Source organism: Phasianus colchicus, chromosome Z (genome assembly GCF_987193195.1).
Source record: "Phasianus colchicus chromosome Z, bPhaCol1.hap1.1, whole genome shotgun sequence".
Lineage (NCBI taxonomy): Eukaryota > Metazoa > Chordata > Aves > Galliformes > Phasianidae > Phasianus > Phasianus colchicus.
Window position 1 is genome coordinate 56,100,362 of NC_143476.1, and position 14,481 is coordinate 56,114,842.

The 14,481-nt window shown below is 39.7% G+C and overlaps 1 long non-coding RNA gene across 1 annotated transcript in view; it reads right to left on the reverse strand.

Annotated features, from left to right (window-relative positions):
* Nucleotides 1-399: 399 nt before the first annotated feature.
* The window catches only part of LOC116238848 (uncharacterized), a 57,234-nt gene continuing 43,152 nt past the window's right edge, over nt 400-14,481 (reverse strand). The window contains exons 8-9 of the long non-coding RNA XR_016461455.1: nt 1,822-1,896; nt 400-577 (exon numbers count right to left, since the gene is read on the reverse strand). This is a non-coding gene — a long non-coding RNA (uncharacterized LOC116238848). The remainder of the gene's footprint in view (nt 578-1,821; nt 1,897-14,481) is intronic.

Consider the following 14,481-nt stretch of genomic DNA (forward strand, 5'->3'; position numbering starts at 1 on the left):
ACCAAGACATGCTTGGGGCCACCCAATTCAAAGACAGCTGTGCAGAAGGGTACCTGATGGTCCTGAGAGATATCCAGTTAAGCATGAGTCAGCAATGTGACCTTACCACTAGGAAGGCTAATGGTATCTTAGGTTGGCAAACTATTGCAGGCAGATCAAGAGAGATGATTCTTCCATCCTAATCAGTATTAGTCAGGCCACACCTGGAGTTCTGTGTTCAGTTCTGAGGTCCTCAGTAGAAGACAGATATTGCAATACCAGAGAGAGTCTGACATAGGACCATTAAGATTATGAAGAACTAAAGCATTTCTGCATGGGAAAAGGCTGAAAAGTCTGGGACTCCTTGGCCTGGAAAAGAGAAGTCTCAGAGAGGATTTCACCAAATGTCCATAAATACCTGAAGGGAGAATGAGGCTGGAACCAGACTCCTTCCATTGGTGCCCACTGACATGATAAGATGTAATGGACATAAACTGGAACACAGGAGGACAAGTCTAAACATCCAGAAGCATTTGTTTAATAGGCAAGTGACTGAGCATTGGCATAGGTTGCAGAGAGGAAAAAACATTCCACAATTCTGTGAAAAGAGATAGCATGATATTAAACCATGTTAGTCTTGTGCCATGTCTTTTCATTACTTGTTCAGATTTCAATTGATCTGTCATTTGGAAGGCAGAGATTAAATGTGATTCTTAGCTGATATGACAGTGATATAAATAATATCCTCACCATTTTCAGTATGTTTGTATGCTTAAAATGAAACAAATATCAGAACAATATCCAGACTGCAGTTAACTGCAGGAGATAAAAACTCTGAAGATAGTCAAATTCTGGTGTTACTTGCATATTGCATTTTTTAGTAGATGTTTCTAAGATTAAATGGACACCAATGAGTAGAAAATACACTACTTTCAGATGTTAACTAGAAACATAAGCAAGAAAGATGCATGCACTTGAGACCAGCTATTCTTCCATCAAAGATAAAAAGCAGGTTTTGAATGACAAATAAATTCCAGTTTTTCTCTAGAATCAGTCACATTAAATTACTTAACTGAATCGTCCTTCCACATCTATGACTATTACTCTAATCATCACCATCACCTTTGAAAATTTCTATTTGAGTATATAGAGGTATTAGCTGTTTTCCAGTAGCTATGTATACATTGTTTACATACTTCACAAGAGACACTTGAGCTTCTATCCCAAGATATACCTGCAAAAGGCAGCAGAAAAGCAGAGATAAAGTGATTATAACAAGCAAGGAAGAGGGATGAAGAGATAGGTTTGGTGTTTGAAGCCTGGTTTGATGGCTTTGTAGAGCAAAGAGCTGGGTGCGGGCCTCTGTCCTAGGTGTAGTGGGAGATAAGGGGATCCTCCATGGAGAGCACGGTGAAGAATCTACCTTGCAGTCTTGGATAAAGGGATCTGCACCACCAAACTGAAAGTTGTTGTGAAGAAGCGGATGTGAAAGTACTTGTGAGAAAATGAATTAATTAATTAATTAATGACATGATAAATATGTATATATGTATATGTATATATATATATATATGTATAGCTGTAAATATGATATATGTAAAGTGCCAATAAGTGGCACTCCAGAGTACATAGCATCAATACATCTTCCTGAAATTTTCAAGGACAGCTAAAACTTGCTACTGTACATACATACAGACAGTTGTGCACTGCTCTTTACACACAGGAAAAGTTTGAATCTTTAGGGATGTTGCAAATGCAAGTGAAGGAACTGAGCATCTCCATACCAGTACATATCAGGAGCCCAGAGATGTCTAATCTGCACAGGTAGCCCCCAGGACTTACCATTCTCGGAGGTCAGCTTCCGCCCACTGGCACTGGAAGGACCTTGCTGCCTTTATCCTTAATGCCCTGGGCAAGCTGCAAAAGTCAGTCAGTCAACAGGGAAGTCATGCAGGCCATTTAGATGCTAATACAGGAAAGTGGTTTACAAAAACAGCAGACAACTGTTGTCTGAATACACAGACCCTTACTAGTCTTCCGAGGATTCAACTTTTCTAAGACCTCTTCATTAAAGACTTATTTTACCAACAGTAATGGATTTAAAACTACAGCTGACCGTGTTTTTGATTTTGTTTCCCATGAGTTGAGATGTATCAAAATGGTTCAAGGGGCAGGAGTGATGCAATAAGGATGTCACTTGCAGTGCCTGGACATGTACAAACCTGGAGGTGGGGGACAGCACTGGAAAAGCCAGAAGATGCAGTAAAACTTTCCAACGAACCAGTGAACTTCTTCACTGAAGAAATGAGCACTGAAAATCTCATGAAATCCAGATATTTCCTTAATATTACGATTCACACAGTAGCTAAATCCTAAACTTGAGGGTTCACTTTTTCAATGATGTTTGGCGATAGACTACTTTATAAAATTATTTCATGTCCCAGCCTCTTTTTGTTTTGGTGGAGATTTTTTGGTGGGGTTTTGGGGTTGGTTTTGTTTTTTATGTTTGTTTTGTTTTGTTTGAGGAGAGAGGAGCATTTGTTTTGTAACGATGAGGTTTTTTTAGAACTTTAAATTTTAATTTTCATATTCTTCTAATTATGAAGAATAGTTTTCATTGTTTTCAATGTATGTAAATACAATACGTGAATTTAAGAAGCACAGCAGAGGTATGGAGACAAAGCATTTTTCTGGAGCCTTTCAGAAAAGTTCTGCAAATAAAGTATGATTAAACTATTCTTTCTTCTAGCACAGAGTGGAATAAAAGTTGTTTCCATTAGTCACTATTTGAAACATGGTCTAAATCTTTCAGAGATACAAGGTATTTGATGAAGGGAACTTAAATGCATTTTCAATGGTGTAAACTATAAGTGCCTTAAAGAACATATTCCACCAAACTGAGCAAATGAAATCAGACTTTCGTCATGGGAACGAAAGACATGAAGTTCAAAAGCCTCCAAGCCTCAGTAACATTTCTATGATATTCAGGACTTTCAATTAAGTCTGCTTTGTATTCATATTTATGGACTCAATCCCCTCATCCAGGTCATCAATAAAGACATTGAGCAGGACAGGCCCCAGCACTGATCCCTGGGGAACACCACTTGTGACCAGTTGCCAGCTGGATTTAACTCCATTCCCCGCCCATCTCTGGGTCTAGCCATCCAGACAGTTCTTTACCCAGTAAAGAGTGTACCTGTCCAAGCCATGGGCTGCCAGCTTCTCCAGGAGAATACTGTGGGAGACAGTGTCAAAGGCTTTGCCGAAGTCTAGGTAGATTACATCAACAGCCTTTCCCTCATCCACTAGGTGGGTCACTTAACTATAGAAGAAGATCAGAATGATCAAGCAAGTCCTGCCTTTCATGAACCCATGCTGGCTGGGCTTGATCCCCTGGTTACCTCACAAACAAGGGGACCATCCCTCAATATGATCTGCTCCATAACCTTCCCTGGCACCGAGGTCAAGCTGATAGGCCTTCCAGATCCTCCTTATGACCTTTCTTATAGATGGGAGTCACACTGGCAAGTTTCCAATCCTCTGGGACATCTCCAGTTGACCAGGAATGCTGATGGATGATGGAAAGTGGCTGGGCTACCACCTCTGCCAGCTCCCTCACCATCCTCAGGTAAATCCCATCTGGTCCGATGGACTTATGACAGTTCAGGTGGAGTAATAGGTCTCTGAGTGTTTCCACCTGAACCTTGGGGGGTTTATTATGCTCCCCATCCAAGACTTCCAAATTAGAAGCTAGAGTACCCTGAGGATAGCTGGTCTGACTTTTAAAGATAGTCATAAAGAAGGCATTGAGAACCTCAGCCTTTTCCTCCCCATCCAAGACTTCCAAATTAGAGGCTAGAGTACCCTGAGGATAGCTGGTCTGACTTTTAAAGATAGTCATAAAGAAGGCATTGAGAACCTCAGCCTTTTCCTCAGTGTTCATGGTCCCCTATGCATCCCGTAAAGGATGGAGATTCTCATTAGTCCTCCTCTTACTGTCAATATATTCATAAAAATGCTTCTTATTCTCCTTTACCCCAATGGCCAAGTTGAGTTCAAGATGGGCTTTTGCCTTTCTAATTCTCTCCTGCACATCCTCTTTTCTGTAAATCTTTTTCTGTAAATCCTCTTTTTCTCCTGGAACCTCAGGAAAAGCTCCGTGTTCATCTATGCCAGTCTTCTTCCTTGCTGGCTCATCTTACAGTAGAGGTGTACAGGCTGCTACTGTGCCTTTATGATTTCCTTCCTGAAGAGCATCCAGCCTTCCTGGACCCCTTTACCCCTCAGGACTGAATTCCAAGAGACTCTCCCTACCAGAGTCCTGAACAGTTCTAATCCGCCCTCTGGAAGTCCAAGGCAGTGGTTTTGCTGCCTCCCCTACTGACTTCATCAAGAATTGAAAACTCTACCATTTCGGGATCACTCTGTCCAAGACAGCTGCTGACCACCACATCTCCCACCAGTTCTTCTATGTCTGTGAACAGCAGGTCTAGTGGGGTACCTCCCCTACTAGGCTCTCTTACCAGCTGAGTCAGGCATACACTCTAGAAACCTCCTAGACTACTTCTGTGCTGCACTGTTTTTCCAACAGGAAAGTTGAAGTTCTCCATGAGAACAAGGACTGGTGGTCATGCAACTTCTGCCAGCTGTTCATTTTAGGCACTTCAAACTCACTTAGTGCTTACTATGTAAGCAGATTTTCCTGGTAAGTCACAAATGATCTTTCCATTGCAGGATTTTAGCACATCTCTATTTCTGATAGATCATTGTCAGTTTTCTTAAAAGTTGTTATGAAACTTTTGAATGATACGAGTTTCACTTGTCTCTTTTGTAGAACAGAACAGGAAGCTGAGCAGAGCTAAAAACTGAGGCTCTGCTTCAATGTTATTCAAACTCTCTATTCAAATTCAGGAGTAAAATACAGGACAAAAATCTTGAAATAGCGCATTTTTCTGAGCTATACAAAACCCTGACATCAGCAAAGAAACCTTAGCTATCATGAGAGCAGATTAATTTATAGGATCTCCAGTTCTACAAGCCAGGGCAGAAAAACTGTGGTCTTACTGCTACTATATTAGTATTCTGATCAGACCAGGTAAGGAATGCAAATAAAACCAAATAGCAGTGATGCATTTTGGAACTCAGTATAAAAGCTTTGTTCAATTTGGATATAGACACAATGAAAAATTTTGCATTGCTCGTATTTCTTCCATCCCCACTTTTTGTTAGTAGCCAACAATAACACTGTTACTCGAGAAATTTATTTCAAAGTTTTATTCATACTCTTAAAGTAGTTCATCTACAATCATTCAAACATTAACATAGATAGTCCTTATCAGTACTTACAAATACATCCTTTAAACTTTAAATGCTAAAAAGCATATAAAAGCATTTTGTATTTTGTAATTTAGACTTAGCATTTCTGAACAATTGTGGCTGGCATATATTAATGAAATGATGAAGGGTTTTTTGTTGTTGTTCTTGTTTTTTGTTTTCTTGTTTTCTTTTGTTTTGTTTTAATTTAGACCAAATTCTATACACATATTACTGCTTCTTACTTTTCTTAACTCAGAATTAGCATGACAAGATTGGGCTATGCCTAGGAAATGGCTGCAATTAATGTGTGTTGCCTTCACCTTCAGTCAGAAAAAGAAGTTCAAAGACAAACAGAAGTGAAAAATCACAAAGAAGAAGATAGCTGAAACTATTCATAGGAATAGACAGAAAAGTGACCTCAAGTGTTTCAGACTTTCAGAAATCCTGCTAGTTTTTATCTACTGATCTTTACAGTCCCCTGAATGATCTGAGAGTATCTGGAGAGTATTCTGAGAGTATCTGAGAGTATTCTGGACTTCTTCATGGAGAAGGAACTGAGACTTGAGACTACTATCAGTGTATTGGGTGATTTTAGATTGTACATCTCAACTGTCTGTGCTCTTGCTTCCTCACTAGTTACATGGAATTACCATTGCCTTGAGACCTACTGAAAGAAAACTACATAGATGAAAGCTGGGTTGTAGCACATTTGTTACAGCAAGCATTTCTCCTTCAAAAAATTAGCAGCCTTGTTATGCTGGTGCAGACTAAGCATGAGAATTTTATAGTTCTTTTGTTTCTTTTATTTCTACTTGTGAATTCTATTGCTACCTGCTATTGGGTTTTAGGAATTAACTGAAGCATCCAGTACAGTAATATTGCAGGGGTTACTTATTGTTGGTAGTTTTATGTGCTGTTTTCTTTTTCATGAGCTTCTTTGTGTGCTGAATTAAGCCTTCAGAAATTATAGTCACTTCCTGTGGGCTACAAAGAGACACTGATGAACAGAACCGGAAAACTGCAGCAGTCTGCCCAGATGACCAACAGAAGCCTTGGATCAGATGATTATCAAAGCACATGCTTGCACGGGAGCAGCCTCATCCATCAAAACACTTAGCCATTAGATGCTTAAATGACTAATCTTACTCCTGCTTAACAAACAGCATAAACATGAGGTGTTTCATTTTCAGCAAAGGCAATGCTAAACCTCTCATGAAGAACAGATCATGTCAAGCCCAACCAAATGCTCCAGAGTCCCCAGTTCAAACAGTGGAGATTCATGGAAGCCTTCCCACAGATGATCGATCTGGCACAGTTGTTGCAATTCACTATTTGACTACTCTGGTTTCACATATGAAACTCCCCTGAAAACTGTTTTTACACTTATAAAAGTAATGCAGCACTGAGCAAATTTCATCTCTTTTGTGAATTTTTTCTTATCTTAACATTGTACTTGGTTAAAATCAATGATAAACCTAATATAAATTTCTCTCTTCTTTTCAGCTTATTCTCTTGTAATAGCAATCTCTGTTTTTCTCCTTTTGTTTTCCCTCCTATTTCTTGCCCTGATAATCTAATTAAAAACAAAATAAAACAAATGGATTATATGTTCTCAACACAATATATTTTGATAAGATTGAATATTAACAGATTTCATTATTGAAAGATCTGAAGAAGCTGCTTAATTAATAGGGCCTGTTCAATCATAAATTACACCTTCAAAGGAACCTTGCAAATTTTAATTGTTATGTTTTACATGTACGGCCTAGTGCAGTTGCTCAGGCAGAATGATGAGTTTGAACAGGCAAATAACCAAGAAAAAAGTATATCAGTTAATTTTCACAGCTAGAATTTTAAAGTAAGGTAGACTAGTTCTCTTCTGAAAAGTTACTTTTGTACTAATCTGTTTTTTCTTTTGATTTGATTTGTAAAGTCAAATGTCATTAACATACTCAGGTAATAAAAAAGAGAAAAATATATGCAAAATCACCTACAATGTACGTAGGTATATTTCTGCTTATATTTTTACTAGCTATATTATGTCACATAATCAGTAATCTCTCTAGCTTTTTTTCTGGATGAAATGGTTCTCCATAAACAGAATATTAATCAGTGTATTTTGACTTGGTTAGATTTAGTATTATTATTGGCAATTATGTTAGTTTGTTTTGCGCTAGCCATTGAAAGGCAACTCATTCTTATACAAATACTATGTGCAAGGCTCCCAGGATAATTAAATCGCTATTGTCAGTAAAATCAAAAGGATGCAAGGTACACAGACAGTGTAATATTGCCAGTGATGGACTTCTGTATGGTCTTTAATACCTTCCCACACAACGTTTCTTGCCTATAGATTGGAGATAGATGGATCTGATGGATGGACTATTCAGTGGATAAATAAATAGGTGGATATATCTAAAGTTATCCACATACAAAGAATTCCAATCAATGGCTACTGTCCAAATGGAAACTAGTAGTGAGTGGTGAGCCCTTCAGGAGCATTTTGTTAATGATGATGGGCCAACTGCACTCTTAGCAATTTGCAGGTGACTCCGAGCTGAGTGATGCAGATGACACCAAAATGAGTGGTGCAGGTGATAAAACAGCAGGAAGAGATGTCATCCAGAGGGATCTGGACAAGCTGGAGAAGTGGGCTGATGATCACATAATGAGGTTCAACAAGGCCAAGAGCAAAATGCTGCACCTGACCTGGAGCAATACCCATTATCAGTGTAGTATAGGCCATAGACTGATTGACAACAGAGAAAGACTGATTGACAGCAGAGAAATACTGATTGACTGTAGAGAAACACCTCAGTGTTTGAAAAGCTCAACGTGAGCCAGAAGTGTGCTGTATCAGAAATGTGATGAGCTGGATTCTGATTCTCCCCTCTACTCCATTCTTGCAAGACAACATCCAGCACAAGACAGACTTGGAACTGTTAGAGTGAGTCCACGAGGCCAAGAAGATGGCTGGTGCACCTCTCCTACAAAGAAAGGCTGAGGGACCTGGGCTCTTGGAGAAGAGAATGCTCTGGGGAGATTTTATTCACATTTTTCAGTATACAAAAGGGAGTATGTAAGAAAGATGGAGAAAGTGTTTTAACCAGGATTTGTAGTGACGGACAAGATGTAACAGTTTTAAACAGAAAGAATATAGTTTTAGTTTGGATCTAAGGAATCAATGTTTTACAGTGAGGATGGTGAGGAACTGGAACAGATTCACAAAGAAGCCATGTATGTCTCCTCCCTGGAAGTGTTCAGGTCCAGGTTTAATGGGACTTTGAACAACTTAACCTAGTGAAAGATGTCCCTTCCTATGGCAGAGTGGTTGGATCAGATGATCTCTCAGCTCCCTTCTGGCCCATACCATTCTGTGATTCTATGATTCTATGAAATCATATGAATCCTCAGTTATTTCTATGCTCAAAAAAAAAACCAACCCAAAGTTATGTCTTGCTAATTAGCTGAAAGGTCTAGGATAAAATTATAACCAGGATTTACATTGTGCTATGCCTGCAGTTTCTTATGGAGTGAACAATCTAGTATGTGAGGTTTGTTTTGTGGCAAAATAAAATAAAATAAATAAAATAAAATAAAATAAAACTTTACATCATAGTTCTCCCATTATTTGTGCTCTTTTATCGTGAGCCAACATAAAGAGCACTACAACTGTAAAATGTACTTCAGACTAATTATTAACTTGGGACAATACGCCAGTTACAGTAATTAACTGCATTGATCAGTGCTAGTTATAAAAATTAACATGTGCTATTGTTTACACAATACCCAGTGATTTAAAATTTGAAGCTGTCCTTCCTGTTTTTAACGTCACTGCTCTGTCCTATGAGAGTTGTGCTATTCTTGTAGACAATGCCAAGTCTACCCACGTTATTCACTGCCTCATGATCTAAGAAAAGATTGCAATAGACTATCAGTGCCCTCCCAAAAACCTTAGGTAAATCCATTTTTGGTGACCAAAGACCATGTAAGAACGGTTTCCAGAGAAACCACATATATAAGGTCAAAAACAAATGTCACTAGACACTGTTTTTATCCTTTGGAGAGGGCATACAGCATAAAGGAAGATATTTGCTAAAATGCAGAAGAATAGCTGGTGAGTTTCAGAAAGGATGTTTATGTGTTTGGGCACTTAATCCTCACTGAAGTTAGTGGAACTTAGTCAGTTAGAGGCAGTTTCCGATGACATCTTACTTTGAGCACCCAAACATTGAGCCACTTTAAATCAACGTGTACTTAAGAAAGCATTGGCATCAACAATTAATATCAGCCTCCACAATGAGTCACAGCTACTGAAATGTGTGTGGGAAAGCTTGCTGCAAAGGCAGAGACTGCCTCTGGAAACCATTCCACCTACACTTTTTATTTTAATTTCCTCTGATTCCACAGAATTCCCAAAAAATATATACTACTAACCACTTGAAACTCTATGCTAAAGGTCTATACAGAATTTTCTGAGTTAAAATAATTTTACATTACAAAGGCCAGCACCAAACTGACAATAGTCCCACCAGCAATGTTATTATTCGTTGTCCACAGGCTAACACTTTGGAAAGTCTGCTCCACTCTCCTCCTCCTTTTTGTTCCCTTTGTGATAGTCTTCACTGTTCCAAGAGTTAGCAAGTATTGGACTGCAACTATAAGACACTGGATAGAGCCATGCTTGTTCACATCTGTAGCTGCAACCTGCATAGCTGGACAGCTCAACAGATTTTTACTCTGTAGATGTTCCAACAGATGACCAGTAAGTGAGGAGGAGAGTTACCAAAGGAGAAATATTTTATTAAAAAATCGAAATTTACAAAGTATGCAGGAAAATCAAAGTCCTCTAAAATGTTTGTCATCTTCAAAAGCATTCCTAAGCCATTTTTGAAACTAACACTCTGCAGCTTATTTCAAAATATGTTAGTACTTTTGCATCTACATAAATATGAACTAGATGAGAGGTCTATCAAGCCTAAAACCTGCCAGCAATGCAGCTCTCAGCATCATTAGGGAAGGCAAACATTTCTGGCTCTTGCCTCTTGAACTTTCCTTGCAGCTTCTAACTCTCCTCTTTTAACAAAACTCCTAATTCTGGCATGGTTTTGGTGTATTAACCAATCCTCAGGGGATTTTTACTAATTGAACCAATTCTTCAGCTCATTACCTTGGCCACACCCTGACTGTTTTCTGCTAGGCAAAGCTCAGCTCCTTCGCTTGTGCTGAGTCCAGCTCTCATTTTGGAAGGGAGGACAAACAAGTGATCCTGTCTGACTCATGACATTCATGATTTTATTGACTCCACTGCACATCCGCCTGGGCTTGAGCGCTCAGGCCTGGCTTACTTCAACCACACACTTCTAACAGAATTGAGGACCATACTTGTTTGCTTGCTGATAGCTCGATGTTGAGCTGCTGTAGAGCAGCACAGGGCAACATAGACATGATAGGGTGTACCTCTACTCTCTTCACAAACATTAGCTTCCTGAAAGTCTTTAATTTTTTAAGTAGCTCATTTAATTTGCATGTAGAGTTGATAAGGTCTAGAGAATAGCTGTCAGCATAGGTGTGAAAAAATTTTACATGCCTCTCAGAACCTATAGGAAAGCTAGGGAGGGACTTTCTATGAGGGCATGTAGCAACAGGACAAGGGGATATGGCTTTGAACTGGAAGAGGGTAGATTTAGACTAGACGTTAGGAAGAAATTCTTTACTGTGAGGGTGGTAAGACACTGGAACAGGTTGTCCAGAGAGGCTGTGGATGCCCTGCCTGGAAGCATTCAAGGCCAGACTGGATGTGGCTTTGAGCAACCTGGTCTAGAGGGAGGTGTCCCTGTCTATAGCAGGGGGTTGGAACTAGATGATCTTAGAGGTCCCTTCCAACTCAAAGCATTCTATGATTCTATGATTCTATGATCTCTGCACGGCGGTATGAGCAATTCCTAAAGCAAAAGCCACACATTTCCACCAGGAATGGAAAAGTCATATATTATTTGATTGTTTATTTATTTGCTAATACTCTATTTTTTTCTTTCACTGATTACTAAAAAGGAAAGAAAAAAAAAAAAAAACATCTACTGAGCCCAATGAACAGTGCTCTTTTCTTTTGTAAGGGGTGAGGGGGAGTTTGATTTTCTGCATGCAAAAAAAATAACTAACGCAATCTACTTCACACTGCAACTTATCTGTGCTGGCACTGTGGTTTTCTTAAAGCTCCCTTCTGAAGCCCCAAGCTGGAGCATGCTGAGTAGAAATGTTGTCTGCTTTTCAGGGTGCTCCTGCTGCCAACCCTGCTCTCTCCCACCCAGTGCTACACAGTGCATCACTGTGGCTCTATTCAGCAGGCAGCTTGTTGGACCTTCTTAGGGTGAAAGATGTACTGAGAGAGATGGCAGATGCATTGCAATAAGTGATCTCTCCTTCAGCAGTCTCTGACCTGCACATCCCCAAATCCATCCAGTTCTCCTGTGTTCACCTGGACACTGGTTTGTGTAACAGTCAGGAAAGAGGCAGGAGACACTGGAATTATCTCTACACTTAGGGAATGTTTCTAGTCATATACTTTAGGCAGCCCCTAGCTCCCTCGGTGCCAGCTAACTCTGTAGCTAAGGGCAACAACGCTCCAAAAAATGTACTCACTCTCTGTAGATCACAAAACCTCTCGTGACACATTCCAGCCAGCAAAATGCAAAAACATGAAGCTTAAAAAGGCCCCTCTCCCTTTGAGTGGCTTTCACCATACATGATAAATAAGCATAGTCCACAGTTCCAAAACTGCGTGTTTAACCAGACTGGTTCCAATGGTGAGGTGATGGCACAGCTGCCCAGAGAAGCTGTGGGTGCTCCACCTCTGGAGGCACTAAAGGCCAGGTTGGATGGGACCTGGGCAGCCTAAGCTGGTGGAGGGCAGCCCTGCCCATGGCAGGGAAGTTGGAACTGGATTTTAAGACCCTTCCAACCTAGGCCGATCTATGATTTTATGATTCTATCTATGAAAATCTTTCTAGCAGAAGCTGCTGCTGACTGCGGTAAACAGAAGGCATTAATTTCCTGCAAGACAAAGACAAAGCCACACCGGTGGCTTCTTTTTCTTGTGAAGTAAGACACATTCTGTTAACAGGTCAGGTTTTGCCTTAGGGCATGGCAGCCCAATCTTTTGGCTTGCCTGGGCCACACTTGGCAAACAGGAACTTTAATGTATATAAGTAACAAAACTTTTTTTTTTTTTTTAATTAAAATATAAAAGCCAGAGAACAACAAAAACACAAAACTAGTTGGATGCTTGACATTGTTTTTGAGAAACTGGTGCACCTGGCTGGTTCAATGGTAGTGGTTATCTTTCCTAGTGAGTTCTCAAGATGCTCGTCAGAGATTTCTGATGAAATATTACTATTCCTGTGTTTCATCCTTGACAATAATTGTTTACAAATGTACATACTTCCAAAAAAGTGGTCACATGAATAAGGTGTGACTTTGAAGTGAAGGATATTTTTCTCTAGTGAGAGAGGTCTGGTAATAAGACGTGATTCGAACTGCCTTAGAAGAGGAGTGGCCAGCAGGCAGAGGGAGGTGATTGACTCCCTCTACTCAGCTTTTGTGAGGCCCCACCTGGAGATCCATGTCCAGGCGTGGGGCCTCCAGCACAAGAAAGATGCAGAGCTCTTGGAGCTGGTCCAGAGATGGGCCACTAAGGTGATCAGACGGCTGGGGCACCTCTCCTATGAGCAAAGGCTGAGGGAACTGGTCTTGTTTAGCTTGGAGAAGAGAAGGCTTCCCAGAGACCTCATTGTGGTCTTCCAATACTTGAAGGGAGCATATAAATAGGAAGGGGAATGACTGTTTACGAGGGTGGATAGTGATAGGACAAGGGGGAATAGTTTTAAACTGAGACAGGGGAGGTTTAGGTCAGATATTAGGAGGAAGTTTTTCACACAGAGGGTGGTGACACAGTGAGACAGGTTGCCCAAGGAAGTTGTGGATGCCCCATCCCTGGAGGCATTCAGGGCCAGGCTGGCGGTGGCTCTGGGCAGCCTGGTCTGGTAGTTGGTGACCCTGCACATAGCAGGGGGGTTGAAACTAGATGATCATTGTGGTCTTTTTCAATCCAGGCCATTCTGTGATTCTGCAATTCTATGATCCTGATTCTGTGATCTAGTTTTTCACTGATTAAATGTCCAACTGTAACTCTCTACGCACCATGTGAAAATTTGCAAGCAATGTATTTATGCTGACTGAAAACAGAGTTGCAAATATTCAAAAAAAAAGGTGATTTTTTTTGAAATCTTGAAACATATTCTCAAATTTCTTTATTAAAATGGAAAGCATAGTTGTATATTTTTCACTCTTCATAGGACTATGTTTGTCCAGTGTATCAAAATGCATGACATTATCTGCCATAACTCAAGCTTTCCATAATTTGTTTCATTTCAAAAACTGTTATTTACCAAAATATAACAGAGATTATTTTGACTTTGAAGATGCACTTTTAAGTCATTTAAATGAGCAGACAAACCCACTAATGCTAAAAAAATGCTAAATCTGTGAGCCATTTTTAATCTTCATGATCTGGCACAAATTTTCATTTTCATTCCATTATTGCCTTGATTTCACTTTTCAAATCATAAAGCCTTTTTAGAATTTTACCCAGACATAGACACCTTCATTCAGAAAAGCAAGTGATGACCCCATAATCAGCATCCATACTTTTAAGGAACTCCTAGAATTGGTGATGATTTGGTCCTCTGGACCTTATGAAATTCACAGCTTTGATAACAATTTGCATGAACTTATCCATATTTAAAGCTTTTGCACATAAATCTTCTTGATGTCTGATGCAGTGAAATTTCATCAAATGGGAATTACCTGCAGAAACTGTATCATCTCATATTAATTTTATAAGTCCCTCTTTTTTCTACTGTGCACCAGGGCACCATCAGTAGCTATACCAGATTTGTTGACAAAGGTTAAAGAAAATTGCTTTAATATAATTCCTACTGATTCATACAGATCAAGAGTTTAGTTGTGCCTTTTAATGGCACCAAGAAAGCTGTTTATACAGTGATATTCTATTCATTATCAATACCTCTACTGAAAATGGCAAGTTGAGCTGTATCTGTAGCATCAGTGTTTTTGTCTATCGCCAAAGCATAAAATTTAAAATCAGCTTTGCTCGCCAATTTTTTT